This window comes from Colobus angolensis, unplaced genomic scaffold (genome assembly GCF_000951035.1).
Source record: "Colobus angolensis palliatus isolate OR3802 unplaced genomic scaffold, Cang.pa_1.0 Scaffold280, whole genome shotgun sequence".
Taxonomy (NCBI): Eukaryota; Metazoa; Chordata; class Mammalia; order Primates; family Cercopithecidae; genus Colobus; species Colobus angolensis.
This window is the reverse complement of record NW_012116044.1, coordinates 3,350,334-3,364,837: the sequence shown is the minus strand read 5'-3', so window position 1 is coordinate 3,364,837 and position 14,504 is coordinate 3,350,334.

The window sequence follows — 14,504 nt, the reverse complement described above, 5'->3', positions numbered from 1 at the left end:
GTGTAGGCATTGTGTTAGGTATTGTAAGTAATCTAGAGATGATTTAAAGCATACAGGAGCATATGTGTAGATTATATATAAACGCTGTGCCATGTCATATAAGGGACAGGAGTGTCTGAGGATTTTGGTATCCAACAGGAGTCCTGGAAACAATCTCTGTTTATTGATGAATGACTATCCTATTACTCCAAAGAGAGGTTTCTAAAAAGGCCAACAAGGTATCTTCTGTTCAGTAATTTCATGAAAATTGTAGTGTTCTGCAGTTTTTTTATGTTTGTTGAATTAATATAAATCTTATTCTAAAATATAATATGACAAAATGTGTTTAAACACAAATGTATGATATACATAGAAGAATTTAAAAACAGACCGGTAGCTAAATAAACTTAAATGGAGTTTTCTAGCTAATGGTCCAAGGAAATACACTGAGAACTTGGTGATGACTAATGTTTTCACTTCTTTGCTGTAGCAGTTGGAAGGATTCCAACTACAATCATCCCACTGTATCATGGCTGGATTGGCTCCAGGAACCCAGGTGGATACTAAAATCTGTGTATGCTTAAGTCCCACAGTTGGCCTCCTGTGTTTGCATATTCTGCATCTCTCCAATATTGTATTTTCCATCCACAATTGGGAGAATCTGTAGATGCGGAATCCGCAGATAGGAAGGGCTGAGTGTAATAGTCGTGAGATATACCCTGAGGATTATGTTGTGGAATTTCTGGGAAAAAATCATTTATTGTGCAAATATTTGTGCTAATCTTAATTCCTAGAGATAGCCTCTGCTTGTCAGTCTTGCTGTTATAGTAAAATTGTAATTATCCAATTTTAAAATAAAATTATTTGAAATTTGCTGCATGTTTACATTTCCACTCTTAAATTCACACTATTATTACCACACTGGCAAAAGTTAGCTAAGTTGTGAGGGCTGGATTCTTAGAAGAATATATTGGTAATGTTTAGAAGACCCCTGTATGCGTATATTTTTTACTCATTATTGGTCTGGATGTGTGAACACTGATAATGGTATATATCCTGATAGAATTGATGCTACATTTTAATAGATATGTCTGTTACTCCCATTTTATTTGTAAACCTACATTGAATTCTAACATAGATATTTAGGAAAAACACACAAATCCTAAGTTGCTATGCTACAAATTTTTACAAATTGAACAAACCTATTTATCACCTGGATCAAATTGTTGGTTATAACTATAATCTGAGAAACCTACCTTACCACTTCCAGACATTACCCCCAAGAAAGAAAACCACTCTTCTGACTTTCATTACCATTAGTATTAACTGTTGTGTGTGTGTTTTTTTTTTTTTTAACTTTACTAAATTGAATCAAACAATTGGTCCTTTTTGTGCTGGTTTCTTTCCCTTAACATTATGAACCATGAAAACAATGTATAGCTGTTTCTTTCAACAATGTTTTATAGTTTTCAGTGTACAGTTCTTGAACATATTTGTTAAATTTATCCCTAAGTATTTCAAGTTTTTATCTGATGCTTTTGCAAATGGTATATTTAATTTTATTTTCTAATTTTTGTTGCTATTATACAGAAATAAAATGTGTTTATACGTGTATTTTGATCGTGTTAAATACACTTAATATTTCAAGTAGATATTCAGTAATTTCTTAGAGATTTTTTGCATAGGTGATTGTATCATCAGTGAATTAAAGCAGTTGTATGTGTTCTTTTCCAATCTACATGCCTTTTACTCCTTTTCATAGCCTTGCTACGTTGTCTAGAGCCCTGAGTAAAATTGTGAATATGTTTTGGGAATGGATATTTTTGTTGGAAACATAGTCTTTCACCATTAACTATAATATTAGTTGTAGATCTTTTATAGATACCCTTAATTATATAGAGTGTATTTCTATGTCTAATTTATGAAGAATTTTTAATAATGAATGAATTTTGAATGGGCATAGAGAGTTGAGTGAACTAATTCACATTTAAAAGGCAAATGGTGAAGTGGAGATTGAATTGAATCAATCTGATTCTAGAACCTGCACTCTTTTAGCATATCTGCTGCCAAAAGGAGCACCAGAATCTATGCTCTTAAATTCTATACTCTATTGCCTCTCAAGATGGTGTTGTATATTTTAATTTCAAGACAATTTGGATGGAGTAAACATATTTTTTATTTCAAAATTAGTCTAGCTTTAATCTTGTATCTGGGAGGCAATATCCATTCAACTTCACCTTCCATACAGTAATTGGCATTTGGTCTTTCATCTGTTAAATAATAGTGTGTTAAATAAACATATGATACAATCATCTATGTAGAAAGTCTTTATATGCATAATATATAACTCCATTAAGCTTTATAATTAAGAATGTGTTACGTATCTTAAATGGACTTAAGACTGTGTAGTCAAAAGTTCAATTTAATATCAACATTTTAAAGGATACTTACTGTGATAGAGAAGAACAAACTTGGTACTCATAGTTATTTTGGATGGGTCTTCAAATCTCAAAAGGCCATGACTAACAAAAAATAAAATTTTGGCTATTTCAGTAGATGGAGCCCACTCAAATGCTTTTATTCTTTCAAACTTTTCTACACAGTTTGTTGTGACTTAGAATGCCATCTTCATCTTCTTAATATGTCAAAATCCAATTCATCCTTAAAAACTAACCACTGTTCTATGAAGATGATAAGTAATTATTGAGCCGCTATTTTTTGCTATGGGCTGAGAAGACAGCAATTAATAATGTAAATAATGTCCTACCCATATGGAGCTTACCGTTTAGTGGTGATAGTAGGCAATGATTAGGGATAGAAAATGAACAAATACACAAATGCAATGGGCCAAGTAGAAAACCAAAACATGGTGTATTCATCCATTTTCACATTGCTATAAAGAACTACCTGAGACTGGGCAATTTATAAAGGAAAGAGGTTTAATTGACTCACAGTTCCATATGGCTGGGGAAACCTCAGGAAACTTACAATCATTTTGGAAAGCAAAGGGGAAGCAAGGACCTTCTTTTCATGGCAGCAGGAGAGAACAGAAGACAGCAAAGGGGAAAGAGCCCTTTATAAAACCATCAGATCTCATGAGAACTTACTATCATGAGAACAGCGTGGAAGAAACCACTCACGTGATTCAAACATTTCCCACCAGGTCCCTCCCTTGACACATGGGGATTACAATTTGAGATGAGATTTAGGTGGGGACACAGAACCAAACTGTATCACATGGTAACTTCTTGGAAAGGAAGGAGTTAGGCAGCAGAATCATCCCAGGAAAGAAAGAAGACACAGGGAATCAGTCTAATCGTGAATATATGCTAATGATAGACCACCAGGTAAATAAATTAGTAGTATTTTCTAGCTAGAGGGTCTTCTGTAGAATACTTGCAGCAGGATGTCCCTGAGCAAGGATTTCTTGAGGTAAGCAACCTTGATATTAATGGATTTAAGGTGCATAGCTCCCTGAAAAATGTTACATAAGTACTAATTTTGTATTAGTACACAATAAAGCTCTCTTGCAACTTAGATGATCATACCCCTCACTTAAAAACTCACCTGTTATCCTGGACCAGAATGTGTACAATGCAGAAAGAAAGGGCCTGAGGAGTTGTTTTAAGATCTTCTTCTTGCTTGCTGCTTCCTGATCCTTCTTGATTATTTTCATCTTTGGAATTTTTTTAACTTGATACTGGGTAAGATCTCTGATTTCTGATTTCTGTGTCTAATTTGATAATCTGACGTTTCATGATATCTGACTGCTTTAGATTGGTGGTTAGGAAAAAATCTCCCTGAGAAAGAATATTCACACTACATCTTGAATGACAATAATTTACCTTATGAACTTTTTTCTTTCACTTTTTCTCCTGCTTACTCTGATATGACTCTTGGAGTACCATGAATCACATTAGCTCTGTAATGTTTATTGTGATGATAGCAGTTACAATAAATTAAACCATGTAATTTTATTAGATTTGATGAGTAATAACTTTATTAATATACTTCTGTAGGGAGATAAAGAAAAAACAGACACTCTTATACACATACATACATACAGTTAAAGTAAGTATTGTAATTGTTATTAATTCTTATAGGGAAATGTAATTTATGCATTTCCAAATACTGGCTAAAAACCTCTACAAGCATATTCTGAAAACTCTAAAATTCAGTATATCCAAATTGAAAACCATCAATTTCCCCATCCAACAGTGAGTTATCGCCTGGACTCCTCTGAGAATTAACAGAGTGTTTCATTCTACTTTAAAGACACTGAAATGGAATATTGTAGATGATGCCGTATGAGGGAGGCATATTCATGAAAGAGGACAAGGAACTTCATCTGGGAACTCTTCTTAGTAGAAAAGCTTTGTTCTTCCTCATGAAATTGGTGAAGGGATGTGCATTTTTGCTTTGCGCCTAAAATTTTAAGTAATTAACCAACCAAAAATTTTGATTAGAAAACCACATATACATCCTAGTTGAATCAATAAAAGAGCTTCCACTGTACACTTTATTCTCCCAGGCACTTAGGCTTAAAACTGGATCCAAAGTAACATTTACTGAACTTTGTTTCCAAATTGTGTTACTAAATCTAAAATAAATGTTTATGTTACACTAGGCTTAGTAATTGCTGCAAGCTATTCCTCTCTCTTAGAAAATTATAATGCATGTTGTCATATTAAAGACTCTGAGAGGTCCTTCAGGAAAAATATTAACTATGTAACTTTACAAAAACTAGTGTTTCTTTCAAAAAATTTTTGACAATAAACTGCCTGTCTCCACACTCTTTTTCAAATTTTTGCTGTTCAAAACTAGGTAAGGAATGCATTTCAGAATTGCTTTGCTTCTCTTCACCTCTCACATCTCGGTACAGTCACGCTCTGCATCATGACGCTTCAGTCAACTACAGATTGCATATACGATGGTGGTCCCAAATCATTTAATGGAGCTGAAAATTTTCTGTCACCTAGTGACATTGCAACATCAAGAGCAAAGCATTTGCTCACATGTTTGTGTGATGTTTTGTGGTAAATAAACCTACTGCACTGCCAGTCATATAAAAGTATATCCATACAATTATGTACAGTGAATATTTGATAGTAAATGACTATATTTCTGGTTATTTACTGCACTGTACTTGTATCATTATTTTCTAGTGTGTAACTTACACTTAATTTTTTAAAATTAGCTGTAAAACAGCCTCAGGCAGGTCCTAAAGGAGGTATTCTAGAAGGCATCATTATCATAGACAATGACAGACCTTACAGTGGGACAAGATGTTGGGGTGGAAGGTAGTGATATTGGTGATCCTGATCCAGTGTAGGCCTGGGTTAGTTATGTGTGTTTGTGACTTAGTTTGTAACAAAGTCTAATAAGGTAAAAAAAATTAAAAATAGAAAAATAGCTTACAGCATAAGGATATAAGGAAAATATTTTTACAGCCCTACATTTGTGTTTTAAGCTGTGTTATTACAAAAGAGTCAAAATCCTTAAAAATTTAAAAATAAACTTTAAAAAATTACAGGATGGTAATGTTAATTTATGTTTGAAGAAAGACCAATTTTTAAAATAAATTGAGTGTAGGCTCAGTGAACAGTGTTTACAAAGTCTACAGTCATATACAGTAATGTCCTAGGCCTTCCCGTTCACTCACCACTCACTCACTGACTCACCCAGAACAACTTCCACTGCTGCAAAGTGTATTCACGACCTATATAGGGATCAGGGATCTGCTTTTTGATCTTTTATACTGTATTTTTTACTGTACATTTTCTATGTTTAGATACACAAATACTTACCATTGTGTCACAATTGCCTATGGTATTCTTTACGGTAACATTCTGTACAGGTTTGGAGCCTAGGAGCCTATGGGTTCTAACCATACCCCATTTCTCACCTTTCTATTCTGTACTTCCGCCCATTCCCCCCATCCTTGTTTAGAGCCTCTCCTGGTCTCCTGGGACTCCCCCTTAACCCATACTCCTTTCTAGTGCTCAGACTTCTGCAACTCTACAAGCTGATGGCAGCTAAACTATCTTCTAGCAGAGCTCTGACCGTGTCACAGCCTCTTCTGTGCTCTTCAGTCCAGTGCGTCTGCTCTGCAGTTTTTCCTTCATGTGGCCACCAGTTATCTTTTCAAAACATCACTCTATTACAGCATAATCCTACCTCTAAACTTTTAGGATCTCTCACTTCTAACAGAATGCCAGTTCGTGCTTGGCACACAAAGCTTTTTACAGGCTATCTTTCACCTAACTTTCCAGTTAGTTGCTTCTTCCTCCATTTTCTCTGCCACTTCACTACCACTGGACAGGAATCAAACCCTCCGCTCACATCCCCATCGAAGTGTTTGCTATTGCTGGAAGTCTCTTTGCTCTTTCACGGCTATATTTCTCTGCCCACATTGAACTTTGTTCTCATCTCCCAGACAGAGATTATTTATTTTTAATGACTATTGTAATTTATTTTTATATTTCATGATTTTTTTTCTGTTTTATGCTGAACAGTTGTCTCATTTTTCTCCCACTATAATCATCATTTAGATAGAAAATAAGTCTTACTTATCTTGGTATTTTTTGGATTGTCTTGTACATAGTATGTGTTCAATTACTAATCTTTGAATTCCACTTTCTTCTCATTCAAAAACAGCTGTGTGGTAGTGAGAACCATTTAAATCCTGCTATTTTAGGCCACTTGTTAAAACATATTCTTGGCTTAATCATTCTCAAACAGGATCCCAACTCTTAGTACAAAATAGTACACATTTTCTTATCCCTGCTTTCCCATCTGTTCTACTCACTCAATTTGTACTGAATATAATAGGAAACCAACCAATTATTCATCACTAATTCATTTGAACATTTGTGGGTTGACTGCTTAATTGCTTTTAGCTGATACTCTGCCCTGACCTCTTTCTATTGGAGATAATTAAGTTGTATTTAGTTGATTCTTTTAAGAAGAATTTATTAACTGTCACTGAAGTCAAAAAGACCTATCCATTTGTCCTCTAATTATCCAACAAGCATGAAGAAAAAGAAGGTTTCAGGTATGCAAAAAGAACAAGTGTGAGCTGTCAGCTGCACTCCATATCACAACTCTTCCTCTGAGCATTCACCATACATGCTACTGGTGCGATAATAATAATCAGAGGCACTGGAACCATGCTTTATGAAAAGGCAGGCGGCCACAACACAAAAACACATGTGACCTTGCAGGGAGTGAGATGCAGACTGCCCAGAATGCTGGCTGACTATGTTAGAGTTCTTTGGTGGAAAGAAACAAAAGCCAACTTCAACCAAAAGAAATGTATTTTGGGGATATTTGAATCTCACACAATTCATGGAAAATGTGAGGAACCTGACCTGGACATAGGCAGAGTTCAAGTTATCTATAGATTCTAGGAAAAGGATGTACAGAAATAGCAGGTAATGTTTGTTTAGGGAGTCACTGCTGGGGATGAATCAATGTCAATTTGTTTCATTGTCTTTGTTTAAGTTCCAATGAGTTCAGCCTGTATCATGCCTCCATGTCTTAACTAGGAGAGGACAGAATACCTAATTAAATTCCTGAAGATAGTATCCAATGGGGAACATGTAATTCTCAAGAGGGAACCAGAGTACCATCAGGAAAGGGAAATAAATTCCAGGAAAACCCCAAAGAAACAATGCCAGCTATACTAATACTATGAACCGAAGCATGTCAAGTGCTGCAAATGGTGTGGGATTTTATTCTACTTACAAGCTCACAAGTTAGCCAGCTACCATCTCATAGATGCCAGCAGAAGACATAAGACTTTTGAGTTAGAGAAAAAGGACTTTATTACTCATAGCACAGCAGGCAGCATGAGCTCCATCTTTGCATTGGTTTTTGTTTCACACCAAGCCCCACTCGGATGACTTAGAGGCAGGCACAGGAGAATGCTGCATCCACAGACGTTGTGCTGAGGAACCCAGAGACTAAGAAATCCTCAATCTTATAAAGGTACTGCTAGCAGACTTGCTCAAATTTTGCCCTGGAGAGAGCTATTGTCTTTATTAACTTAGACAATAAAGAAATCGTCCTCTGCACTGGAAGTAGGTATTATACCTGCAAGGCTATTTACTACACAATATCTTTGGGGTTTTAAGTATTATATGTTTATATGTTATATTAATTTTTATTTATTATATATTTTATATATATATTTTAAGATGTAGTCTCGCTCTGTCGGCCAGGCTGGAGTGCAGGTGAGCAATCTCGGCTCACTGCAAGCTCCGCCTCCCGGGTTCACGCCATTCTCCTACCTCAGACTCCTGAGTAACTGGGACTACGGTGCCTGCCACCACGCCTGGCTAATTTTTTTTTTTCCTTGGTGTTTTTAGTAGAGACAGGGTTTCACCGTGTTAGCCAGGATGGTCTCGATCTCCTGACCTTGAGATACGCCCACCTTGGCCTCCCAAAGTCCTAGGATTATAGGTGTGAGCCACCGCTCCCAGCATATATTTTTATATTTACTAATTTTTTTACCTTTAGGGTTGGTGGACCATATGGTGGTTTGTACATAGGTAAACACATGTCATGGGGGTTTGTTGTACAGATTATTTCATCACCCAGGTATTAGACCAAGTACCCAATAGTTATCTTTTCTGCTCCTCTCCCTTCTCCCACCCTCCACCCTCAAGTAGACCCCAATGTCTGTTGTTTCCTTCTTACACAAATACCTTTGAAAATGTAGTAGAGAATGGAAGGTGTCACAGGATGGGCAGAAACATGAGACCCCTGGAGAATTGTCTCCCAAAAAAGTAAGAGTGTGGGTTCAGATGAGCAAAGAAATACTAACAGATGAATGTCTGATTTAAGTCAAAAGTGGAAGAGAAAGCCAATGTCCAAAACATTAGAACTAAACGTCAAAAGAACTAGAGGATAAAGATAACATTAGGGTCATGGAGCTAAGAAATTTTAGTTTTGTAGATTCAGAGAAAGCCAGGTGAAGGTACTGGTACCAGCAATGGAATTATCCTAAAACCCTGACTGTTATTTGTTGCTGGTGTGGATCAGACTGGCTTATAACATCAAGAACAGCATGTACATTTTGTGCCTCCATCTATTGGGTGGAACTTGAAAAATTATATGTATTTATTTGTGAAGAAGGTGTGGGACATGTAGAGATCAGACAGAACTCAGTTTGGGATTCAACCAAGAGTTCAACTTCACTCCATTGCCTTAGTTATGAAGGACTTAACCTCTGACATTGCCTTAGTGAGAGAACGTTTATCTATGACGCCGCCTTCAAGGAGCTCTTCTTTGGTGTTTATTACTAGCATAGCAGCAGGGCCTTTCACAGACTTCTAAGAGGGAAGAAGACTGGTCATCAGGTTTTAAAATATTTTCCCCATCAACACTTACTATGTATGATACAGATAAATTCTCCGCCTGTGCTCACAGGTACTTCCTTGGAGAACAGAAGCCAAATTCTGTCATTGTTGGTCTCAGCCCTCCCCACAGGGCAGTGATGAGAGTGCAAATGTGGGACCTGAACCAAGAGTGACACCCTAGAACCTTAATGAGGGAAGATAGGCAAGTATGGGCAAGGTCCCTTATTTGCCCTGCCTACACCTATTTCCCATAAAAGGTGCCTTTTAGGAAGAGTTGAAGGAGCAGTTCTTGGTTTCTGTTTTAAAAATACATCAATCTGTTATGGGTAAACACTGGTATTAAATATAAAAAGTCTGAAGGTAAAGCACGAAGTTATAGTGGTTGAAGTGAGAGTTGGGACTTACAGCAGTTAACCCCATGTAGGCCAAAGATTTTACCTAAGCAATTGTAAAAATATTTTTTAAGAGAAAGAAAACTTGCTAAATCACTTTTGAAATTTAAGCAATGAAGAGCTAGAGAGAATTAAAACATCAACTATTAATAATTGTGTGATCATTTATAAAGTCAGATACCACCTTTTTCTGAAGTATTTCCCCCTTTTTTTGATGATCCTATTCAAATGTTAAATAATTACAGTAGCTCATAACATATGAAAGAAACGTTTGGCTCATTTCACTTACAGCTGTTATTTAGGATGTATTTAAGTCAAATACATTATCAATGGAGTGCTTAATAATGAAGACTTGAAGGTTATCCAAAATTTCCAATGGGTGAAAAGTAATTTTTAAACAAGAATAACTATTCTTCTAAGGTCTGAAATGCATATTTGGGTTGGTTTAAGAGCTCTCACTCTTTAAGTCAATTGGTTATCTGTTGGGAATAACAGTTATTTCTGCAATGGATGATGTTCTGGTCCTATTTAAAATAATAATTTAGACATAAAATTTGTCTTGAATCAGTGGGTTTTCACACCTGGCTTGTCATCTGAATCACCTTAGCAGCTTCCCAGCATTTCTGAAAATCAGCGATGCTTATGAAGTACTGCATTGGGTCATCTAGTTCAACTTCCTCCTTCAAGAGAATGACTCAGAAAACTTGGTCTCATTCATATGACAGATCTTAATCCATGTTGAATGATTTTCCATCCCCACCTCAACCCCTAAGATTTTATATTTCTACTTTCACATTGATTTTGCTAACATTCTTTCTTCCACTATAATCCACAGTGAAGATGCATTATTTCAGAGGAGACTGGATCATATTTCCTTCTTGAACCTGTCACACAGAGAACAGAGGAGCTTCTGTTTTCCCATCAGGGATCAGCACAGGAAACAGCAGTGTATTTCCCAGTTGTGAGTGATTTTTCATCTAATTTTTCAAGTGGAGAAAGATCACCATGCTGTATGAAATACAACCACAACACATAAGACATGTTATAAACTTGAATGTGTGTAGACTAAACACTATTATTGGGTTTTCTACTATTACCCTCTTTAATTATATTTAAATATCTAAAAAGTCTAAGTTTCTATAAAGAAATAAGTATAAGAATTAGAGCAAGAAGTCTATCAAATGCAAGGAAATCTTTTACTTTACTTGTGTAAATGGTTCAGAGTTCCTGTGTATATTCTTTACCGGATTCTTCCAATGATAACATGTTAAGTTACTGCAGTACATTTACTAAAACTTGGAAATTGACATTGGAGCAATACTGTAACAAAATCATTAACTTGTGTTTCACAAGTTTTTATATGTACTCTTTTTCTTTTATTTTTTACAGTTACATGAAATTTTATTATATATTCTGAATTAGTAGTCGATATAGTTAGAAACAACAACAAAAAAACTAGCAGAGTTTGCAATGAAGAAGGTTAAGTTATTACGGTGTGCAGACAATGTCATTGTATAGTAAGAAGAGCCCAAGTGAATCACCTGAAAAACTACCTGATAAGTAATGAGAGGTTTCAATAAAGCAGTAAAGTATATAATATATATTTTCAATCATTCTTACATACACACATGATAACCGAGTACAACGTGTAGTGTAATAAATATACTAAAATAGCATTTTTAATCTATTAGAATGGCAAAAATCTCAAAACTTGATTTTAAAAAGAAACTCTCTTTTAAATAAAGTCTATGAGAAATAGGTGTACTCACACATTGCAGATAGGAGTAGAAACTGCCACAATCCCCATGAAAAGTGATTTACTTATGATATTAGAAAATTGTCAGTTCATTTACTCTTTGACCCAGCAGTCCCATTTTGGTAGTTTACCCACAGATATGACTATACCTGTCTGAAATTATGTATATACAACTTTATTCATTGAGGCATTATTTGAATAATTAAAAGATAATTGGCCAACAATGATGAAAGTATAACACAAAAATGAAAATGATAATGGCAAGAAATTTGAAAACCATGCCCATTAGTAGGAGACTGATTAAATAAATTATTGTCTATTTAATGAAACAATGCAACTGTAAAAAAAAAAAAAAGAATGAGGTAGCTATCTATGTACCAATCTTTAGTAAAGATTAGTAAAACTCTCCAAGATATTCTGTTACGTGAGAAAAAAAAAGAAACTTGCTGCAGAACAGTATGTATCTTATGCTTCCTTTTTCGTTAGAAAAGTGACAAAATGTCTTCACAGAACAATCACTGGAAGGGCACATATAAAGCTAATCACATGATTCACAAATGGAAAGAGGGGAATAGAAACTCTCAGCTCACAGGGCAAAGATGGAGGTAGACTTTTCACTGGATGCCCTCTATTTATTTACCAAGTGAATGTATTCTCAATTTAAAATAAGTCAATGAAACTGACAAATTTATTTTTTTGAACTTCTTTTCCAGCTCAAATTTTGAAATAGTATTTATTTGTTAGGGGCCCTTTTAGTCATTTTTTTTTTTTTTCTGAATGCAAGTAGGTCCCATCTGCCAATTTGTACATTGGCTGGAATCATGCCATGATGACTCATTACAGTGTCACCTTAGAATGCCATGGTTGCAATCCCATGAACTAGCTAAGGATGCAAAACTTATTTTCTGCCTGAACTGCAGGACGGACTTAGCAAAGGCTTCATGAACTTTTTTAGTCAGGCTTAATTTCAAATCTGGTATTTACCATTTCCTAGCACTTTGACCTTAGGCAAATTACGTAACCTCTCACATCTTATTTCCTTTATTTAAAATTAAGATAATACACTCACTACAAGGTTGTGAAGATTAAAGGAGTTAACGTTATGAAACACTTGTTGAAGAATTAAGTAAATATTAGTTGCCCTTTTATTTTTCTCTCTGATTTCCACATGGCTTGCTAAATTAGGCAAACTATTTCAAATTAACTGACTTGAATCAAATGTATCTCTTATTTATTCATTAATAACTTTTATAGTTATTTGAGGAGCTGATTATTATGATTAAGAGTAGTTCTGATTTAACTCTTTACTCATGCAAATTCTATTTTTTCTGATATTGTGATAAGACTATAACAGGCCATCTATATGTTCAAATTAGGTAAATAGTTTTAATGCATATCATATTCCTTCATAAAATACTAATTGGTGGCTTATGGATTTTTTGGAAAAAGTTTATTTCATCAAAACTCTAAATAGACTTTTGATGCGGACATCCTTATCTTTTTCCCTGACTAGTCAGAATTGATTTTATTGTGTGAAACTGCATGCTTTGATTTAGAGGCTAGAAGTAGAACATTTATTCTTGAAGAATATCACGTTAGTAATAGAGGTGAGGCAGAGATAAATAAGAAAAAGATGAAAGTAGATTAAAAGTCAGATTAGCATCTGCAATAAACTTTCTCTTCAAAGATTAGTAAAGATTCTGAAATGTTCTCCTTAGAAAAATGAAGATACAAGTTAGCTCATCCAGTAGGTATCTGTGATTTATTTGAGAATTCCCATGCATGCAATTACTGAGACTTATTAAAACTAGTGAATTGTCAAAAACAAAAACAAACAAACAAATAAAACAGCTTGTTCTGACAGTTCTGACAAGATGGTAAGGAAGACTTTATTACAGAACCATTGCAATAGGTAGAAAAGCTATCAAAATACAGGAAAGAAATCAGGCTCAATTTTGAATACAGCAAAAACTAGTAGGAGATTTATAACAAAAGAGCAGGTTAGAGAGTCAGGTTGATAGATTAAAAACTGCTAAAAGGAGACATCAACGGTAGCAGGGGTTCTGGTGAAACTGACGTAACAGGACTCTTGCTGAAGGTAGGCCAGAATGATCAGGTATTGAGGGTAGGGCATGAGGAATCTGATTATTAATAGATACTAAGAGTGATCAAATATGAAGGGTGGACAGATTCTCTCCAAACTAACTTAGCAGGATTCTTGCTACAACTGGACCCTGAAGGATAGGACAGGGAAACCTGGGGTTGAAGCCTAGTTGAGAAGAGGGCTCAGAGGAGCCTGACTACAGTTTGGTCAAAGAGAGAGTCTTTGTCAGAAACTTATACCTGAAAGTCAAGATTAAAAAATGAAACCCATTTACACACTTCTTCAAAGGGCTAGCATTTGGTCCCACAAATACATTTCTAAAAAATTATCCTGAAATTTTATGTTATAAGTGAAATAGTTATCCTTGAGGACAATGTATAGTGGAAATCATATTGCAAGATTTGTAGCTGTGTTTGATCCATCACAGCATTACAATATGAAAAAGAACCAAAGGACAACAAAAATTGCATATTGACAAAATGAACAAAGCCAGTTTTCTCATCATCATCTCTTGCTTTTATTAGATGAAAGCACTTTTCACCAAGTTCTGAGAAAAAAAATATGTCCTTAGGACCATGTTGACCAATAATATCACAAATGGCCCCTGTAATTGTCTCTAAACAGTATTTTTTTAAAAACAGAATACATAGAAAAAAAAAAGGACCAGAGCTTTAGTGTTTTTGTTTTGTTTTAATGGGAAAAGCCCTTCCTTGATGTGCATGCATATGCAGTTTCTATTAGCCTTTATGTGGGACATATGCCTGCATCGACGGTGAATTATTTCAATCAAGTTATAGGTGGAAAGGTCATAAGAAAGAGAGAAACATTGGTATGTGTTTGGACGAACGGAGGCAAGATGGTGCACTTCCGGGTTCTTCATCCCCCCCTCCCAACTTTTCCCCCCTCCCAAC